We start from the raw sequence: 7995 nt of genomic DNA on the forward strand, positions 1-7995 counted from the left end.
CTGGTTCAACTGGAGGTCAGCATGCAGAAGAATGCGAATTGATCCATCCTTGTCTCCTTGTACTAAGCTCAAATCCAAATGGATCAAGGACCTCCACATAAAGCCAGACACTCTGAAGCTAATAGAAAAAAAAACTGGGGAAGACCCTTGAAGACATCGGTACAGGGAGAAAGTTTATGAACAGAACACCAATAGCGTATGCTCTAAGATCAAGAATTGACAAATGGGACCTCATAAAATTACAAAGTTTCTGTAAGGCAAAGGACACCATCAAGAGGACAAATCGGCAACCAACAAATTGGGAAAAGATCTTCACCAATCCTACATCAGATAGAGGGCTAATATCCAATATATATAAAGAACTCAAGAAGTTAGACTCCAGAAAACCAAACAACCCTATTAAAAAATGGGGTATAGAGTTAAACAAAGAATTCTCACCTGAAGAACTTCGGATGGCGGAGAAGCATCTTAAGAAATGCTCAACTTCATTAGTCATTAGGGAAATGCAAATCAAAACAACCCTGAGATTTCACCTTACACCAGTCAGAATGGCTAAGATTAAAAATTCAGGAGACAGCAGGTATTGGAGAGGGTGTGGAGAAAGAGGAAAACTCCTCCACTGCTGGTGGGGTGGCAAATTGGTACAACCTCTCTGGAAATCAGTCTGATGTTTCCTCCGAAAACTGGGCACCTCACTTCCAGAAGATCCTGCTATACCACTCCTAGGCATATACCCAGAGGATTCCCCACCCTGTAATAAGGATACATGCTCTACTATGTTCATAGCAGCCCTATTTATAATTGCCAGATGCTGGAAAGAACCCAGGTATCCCTTAACAGAAGAGTGGATGCAAAAAAATGTGGTATATCTACACAATGGAGTACTATTCAGCCATCAGAAACAATGAATTCATGAAATTCTTAGGCAAATGGATGGAGCTAGAGAACATCATACTAAGTGAGGTAACCCAGACTCAAAAGGTGAATAATGGTATGCACTCACTAATAAGTGGATATTAACCTAGAAAACTGGAATATCCAAAACATAATCGACACATCAAATGAGGTACAAGAAGAAAGGAGGAGTGGCCCCTTGTTCTGGAAAGACTTAGTGAATCAGTATTCGGCAAAACCAGAACAGGGAAGTGGGAAGGGGTGGGTGGGAGGACAGGGGAAGAGAAAGGGGCTTATGGGACTTTGGGGGAGTGGGGGGCTAGAAAAGGGGAAATCATTTGAGATGTAAATTAAAAATTATATCGAATAAAAAAAAAGAAAAAAGATAGCTAAAGTCTATAGAAGAGCTATATTGACTGGATTTGTGGAGGTGCAAATTAGTGGTATGCAATATTGAAGCTTAAGGTACAGAGTACTTGGTGTTCATTTTAAAATTAGATTTCAGTTGCACATCAAAGTTTTGCTATCTAAATATGTTACCTTAACTATTACAATAGGTCAGTCTTTTGATTCTGGTGACCTTTATGGATTCTTGCATTTATGTAGACTATTCATGCACCTGTTTCTAGGAGCTAGAGGATTTTACAGCTTTATTTATCTTCCATGACATAAACCTGGTCCTATATTTTAAAATTAATAATTGCCCTTCCATTTGGTAGAACCAGTAAAAATGTTTATGCTTTGGTGAATATTTTTAAGGATAGACTTTTATTACTTTAACACCAATTATTTAGAGCTTTTAATTAACTTGTATACTTGAGGTGTACTTCCTTTGCTCTATATCCTTGCCAGCTAAAGCTGTCACTTGAGTATTTGAAATTAGCAATTCTGGTGAAAATAAGATCAAATTTCAGGGTTGTTTACATTTGGATTTCCCTGATGACTAAGGATATTAAACATTTAAGTTCTTATCAGCCATTTGAGATTGCTATGTTGAGAATTCTGTTTGACTTCGTAACCCATATTGCAATTGGGTTATTAGATTTTTGGTGTTTTTATATTTTTTTTAGATATTAATGTTCTTGTATATTGGGTTGGTAGAGATCTTTTGCAATTCTGAAGGCTGCCATTTTGTCCTATCAACAGCGTCCTTTGATATTTTTAGTTTCATGAGTTTCCATTTAGTGCAAATTTGAACAATTACTATCGAAATCAATATGACTGTTTCCTAGAAAATTGGGAATATTTCATCCTGAAGATCCAGCTATACCACTCCTGGGTATATAGCCAAAAGATGCTCAACCATATCACAGGACTCATGTTGTACTAAGTCCATAGCACCTTTATTTGTAATAGACAGAATCTTGAAACAACTGATGTGCCTCTCAAGCAAAGAATGGATACAAAATATGTACTTCACATATACAATGGAAAGCTATTTAGGTATTAAAACAAGGATTTCATGATATATAAAGGCAAATGAATGAAACTAGACAATATCACCCTGAGTGAGGTAACCCAGACTTAAAAGTACATGCATGATGGAAGCTCAGTATAACTGATCTGTGCGAGCCTCCAGCCAGAAGACCAAAACAAAAAAGACCCACAGTCAAACACTGGACAGGGCACAGAGAATCTTTTAAATTAGTTGAGGGAAGAAATAAGTGACCCATAGGACATAGGGATGCCACAAGAAGACCAACACAGCAAACTAACCTGGACCCTTGACATCTCACAGATTGAATCACTAACCAAATAGCACAGATGGGTGGGACGTAGGTACCCTGCTTAGCTTGGCTTTCATGCAGGTCCCCCAACAAATGGATCAGGGGCTAACCCTAATCTTTTGTCTGCCTGTGGATCTCATTCTCCTAATGGGCTACCTTGTCTAAAAGAAGATGTTCTTAGCCCTTCAGAGATTTGATGTACCATTGTGGGGAGATATCTGGGGAGCGCGTAGAATTCACCTTCTCAGAAGAGGGGGACTCTGTGGTGCCAGAGGTATAGGGACAAGGGGCAGTAACTGAATGTAAACTAATAAAACAAATTAAACTAATAAAACATAATTAAATTAATAGAAAAAATCATATACTGATTTTGCAACAGAAAAATAATTCCACATAATAGCTTGTATTTATAGACTTTCAAAATATATTTGCAGGAGGTTAATCCTCTGGAAGGTACAGGGAATTCAAATTTAAATTCCTGACTGAAATCTACCCAATCTCTGTCAACTGGGAGAGAACAACATGATGCTGAAATCTGTGGAAGTGTAAGAAGAAAGAAGTCCCAGCCTGGAAACCTCAACCTTACATGTCTGAAAATTCAGATTCTACTTTTGGTTTTATTCATATTCAAAAACATCACTGTTTTTGCTGCTTTTATTTGTTTTAATGTTTCACTGTCTAATAAATATTCCTGTAAAGAAGCTGTCTTCTAGACCTGAGTTCTTACTCTCACACCCACTCCACATCATAGTGATAACACTTGGTGGTACCATGCCATTGTGACCCAAATTATATTAGAAATTTTTCATGCTGCTGATGAGTTTGGATATTCTGTTTTATCTTCTCCAAAACACTAATACTTAGTTTCCCTTCATTGGAAAACCAAGGATTATAGTCACTGACAGTATTGCAACAATCTAGCAGTTATGCTTTAGATACAAGTGTTCTGCTTTGTTTTAAAAATGATGCAATAGTCAGCATGTAGCATTGTCTTACCTAATTTTTGTCTCATTGTCTCTGCTTACCTCTTTCTTCAGGGTTCTCTATACTCTTTCCTCTGAGGGTCTTCAGGTCTCTTTTCATGAGGTACTTGTGAATTTTCTCCTGTAGAAGCAGGAGATGACCTAAGAATGAAAGGGGGCAAAAGGAATAATGTAGATTATAGCCTAAAGCTGTATTATAGAAATTATTTTTTCTCCTTGGTTTCTACTTTATTTTTTTTAATATTTTTATTTTCTATATTCTTTGTTTACATTCCAAATGATTTCCCCTTTCCCGGATCCCCCCTCCCCATATGTCCCATAAACCTTCTTCTCTCCATCCATTCTCCAATCAACTCCCTCCTTTTTCTCTGTCCTTATATTCCCTTCCCATGCTAGATCAATCCTTTCCAGGATCAGGACCCTCTCCATACTTCTTCATGGGAGTCATTTGTTATGCAATTTGTGCCTTGGGTATTCAGGGCTTCTGGGCTAATTAATATCCACTTATCAGAGATTGCATTCCATGTGTATTCTTTTGTGATTGGGTTACCTGACTTAGGATGATATTTTCCAGATGAAACCAATTGCCTAAAAATTTTGTGAATTCATTGTTTCTAATTGCTGAGTAGTATTCCATTGTGTAAATATACCACATTTTCTGTATCCATTCTTCCTTTGAGGGGCATCTGGGTTCTTTCCAGCTTCTGGCTATTATAAATAAGGCTGCTATGAACATAATGGAGCATGTGTCTTTATTGCATGCCAGGGAATCCTTTGGGTATATGCCCAGGAGAGGTATAGCAGGGTCCTCTGGAAGTCTCATGTCCAGTTTTCTGAGGAACCTCCAGACTGATTTCCACAGTGGTTGTACCATCTTACAGTCCCACGAGCAGTGGAGGAGTGTTCCTCTTTCTCCACATCCTTGCCAACACCTGCTGTCTCCTGAGTTTTTGACCTTAGCCATTCTGACTGGTGTAAGGTGAATTCTCAGGTTTGTTTTGATCTGCATTTCCCTAATGACTAATGATGTTGAGCACTTCTTAAGGTGCCATCCGAATTTCTTCAGGTGAAAATTCTTTGTTAAGATCTGTACCCCATTTTTTAATAGGGTTATTTGTTTCCCTGGGGTCTAACTTCTTGAGTTCTTTGTATATATTGGATATTAGCCCTCTATCAGATGTGGGGTTGGTGAATATCCTTTCCCAATTTGATGGTTGCCGTTTTGTCCTTTTAACAGTGTCCTTTGCCTTACAGAAACTTTGTAATTTTGTGAGGTCCCATTTGTCAATTCTTGATCTTAAAGCATAAGCTATTGGTGATCAGTTCAGGAACTTTTCCCCTGTGCCCATGTCCTCAAGGGTCTTCCCCAGTTTCTTTTCTATTAGTTTCAGTGTGTCTGGTTTTACATGGAGGTCCTTGATCCACTTGGAGTGAAGTTTAGTACATGGAGATAAGAATGGATCATTCGCATTCTTCTGCATGCTGACCTCGAATTTATCCAGCACCATTTGTTGAAAAGGCTTTCTTTTTTCCACTGGATTTTTTGGCTCCTTTGTCAAAGATCAAGTGACCATAGATAGATGTGTGGATTCATTTCTGGATCTTCAATTCTATTCCATTTGTCCACTTGTCTGTCACTGTGCCAATACCATGCAGTTTTTAACACTATTGCTCTGTAGTATTGTTTGAAGTCAGGGATACTGATTCCCCCACAATTTCTTTTGTTGTTGAGAATAGTTTAATCTATCCTGGGTTTCTTGTTATTCCAGATGAATTTGAGAATTGCTTTTTCTAACTCTGTGAAGAACTGAGTTGGGATTTTGATGGGGATTGCATTGAATCTGTAGATCACTTTTGGCAAGATGGCCATTTTAACTATATTAATCCTGCCAATGCATGAGCATGGCAGATTTTTCCATTTTCTGAGGTCTTCTTCGATTTCCTTCTTCAGAGACCTGAAGTTCTTGTCATATAGATCTTTCACTTGTTTGGTTAGAGTCACACCAAGATACTTTATATTGTTTGTTGCTATTTTGAAAATTAAATCTATACCTGTGGTTTCTACCCTGCTTTATAACATTTACTTCCCAAATAAAAACATACACAGCCTTTATATTTACAATATGCTTTAAACAGTACAAAATCAGGGCAGTTGCTTACCTCCATGTTTTTAGAATATTCTTTCACATCATTAACCCCGAGTGAGTTATTGCTATGTTTCATATTGGTTGGTCTTAATGCCAGTTGGCCAGCCCACAGAGCCATGCTTTCTTTATTCCTAACCCATGGTAACTTCTCCTCCCTCCTCCTCTAAGCACTTCTCTCTAACCTATAGCCAACGGACCTCAACCTCATCTGTTTCTGGTGCCCAACTGTTATTAGTCTGCATCTTTATTTACCAATCAAAAATTATTCGGAGACAGGGTCACTTTCCACATGTAAAAGCACTCTAACACAGAGATGTGGAATCTGCATTATATTCATTAACTGGCTTTTATAAGGTGATATCTGATGGTCAGCAAATTTCCTGCTATATGTAAGTTAAATTCTCTACAAGCCAGGGATCATTGGGCAACAAAAATACAAATTGGCTGAGCATGTGCTCCAGAAACTTATTCTCATAGCACAAAAGGATGATCAAGGTAATTATACTTAAATTTATTCATGTATCTGCTTATGTGCTGGTTGATACAGCACTCTCAAATTTTGTTTCTCAATTCTAATTCAAAAGTCCCTGATTAAGCAATACTTTGGGAAATCATCATAATAAACATATTACTGGTAAAATAGTTGATAAATCAACATATTTCAGACTATGAAACCAGAGAGCTAATTAGAAATACAATTAACACTATGACTTATTGAGTACCAGCTTATTTGACATTAAGGGAATGGAAATATATAAAAGATTGTCATGTAATGTTGTTCTTCATTTTCTACTATGTGACTTAATAATGATACTTACTTATTAAAAACATTACCACATGTCAATTGTTTCACCACACATACTTCCAATATTTTATTTCCTCGATTCTAATTTCTAAAGTGACCTGAAGTTAAGCCTTCCTATATACAATGGAAATCTCAATCATTTGTATAAAGCTCTATAGGGTGATAGTTTAGGAGCAAGAAAATCACCAGTGGGTTTTTCTTTTCATAGAGCAAAGAGCTTCACAATCTAATCCTGGACAAATCTATAGAGAGAAAGCATGCACTGGACAAGTATAAGGTAAATGAGAACTAAGAAAACCTAAGTCTGATATTCACTTTATTGAAATATTACAAAATAATAGATTCCTAGAGCTAGTGATCTTTGCTTTTCCATGATGAAAATACTTGATAAGAAAAAAACTTGAAAAGCACAAGATTTTTTGATAGTCTCTTCAGGTTCGTGGCACTGATAAAGAGGAGAATTTGGAGTAACACCATTTATACCATGGTGTGTCTAAAAGCAATAGTTTGAAATATCCAAAGATAACACGCTCAAGAGTCTGTCTTTATTGAACTACTTCCTCTAGCTTTAAAATCACAGTTGACATTTCTTTTCTTAACCATTGTAATATCCAAAGCTGATGCTAACTTTATAAAATACAAGCTTCACATGCTCTCCAGCCCATCACCCCTTATGAAGGCACCTGTTTCTGTTGGCACAGCTCCTCCTGGAGCAGAGAGCATGGGCCCTGGTGGCAGATAAAGCAGCAGTAGGAGGAAGAGTAGAGCAGGTCTAAGGAGCAGAAGCTTCATGGTGCACCTTGTGGTGAACAACTCTAGAAAGAGGAGAAGGCAAGGATAGGCCCAGGAGTAATGGTGTCCAAATTCAAACAAGTCATACAGGATCTCACTGTGGAGCAAGACAAAAAAGACAGAAAAAGGTGGGAAGGACTCCAAACTAAGTGAAGAAGAATACCACTATCTGGAAGAGGTTGAAGGAAGGGAAGCCTGAGGGAAATGTCAGAAGGAAAGTCAGGCGACTTGTGCCTAGCTTTTTATGGGCCATACCTAATAGACTTGTTGATCACAGTGAAGGGTGAAAGGATGTTGGAAAAGAAGTCAAGAGAAAGAGTAAGGAGCAGCAGATAAGGCCTAACAGGCATTTCCAAACACCAGGACCTTACAATCATTACCATTATTGCCTCATACCTTGAAATATAAGATTTTTCTCTGGGCTCATAAAACGGCTACTATTTTACAAGCTGGTATCTAGTGGTGTACTTCTTTCTATAAACTTTGGTGTTTACACTTAATGGTTTCTGCATAAAATTATTTAGTTGTTGCATTTAATACAAACATTCCTGTCAGCATGGCAATTTAACACATTTTAGAAAAAAATTTCATAGTCTGAAATTAATAAATTAAAAAACTAAAAAATGAAATAAAATGCAACCTTCAGG

The 7995-nt window shown here is 37.5% G+C and overlaps 1 pseudogene; it reads left to right on the forward strand.

Moving 5' to 3' along the window:
• Positions 1-7408: 7408 nt before the first annotated feature.
• Positions 7409-7749, forward strand: LOC127678740 (protein BEX4-like; annotated as a pseudogene).
• Positions 7750-7995: the final 246 nt, after the last annotated feature.

Source organism: Apodemus sylvaticus, chromosome 2 (assembly GCF_947179515.1).
Source record: "Apodemus sylvaticus chromosome 2, mApoSyl1.1, whole genome shotgun sequence".
Classification (NCBI taxonomy): Eukaryota; Metazoa; Chordata; class Mammalia; order Rodentia; family Muridae; genus Apodemus; species Apodemus sylvaticus.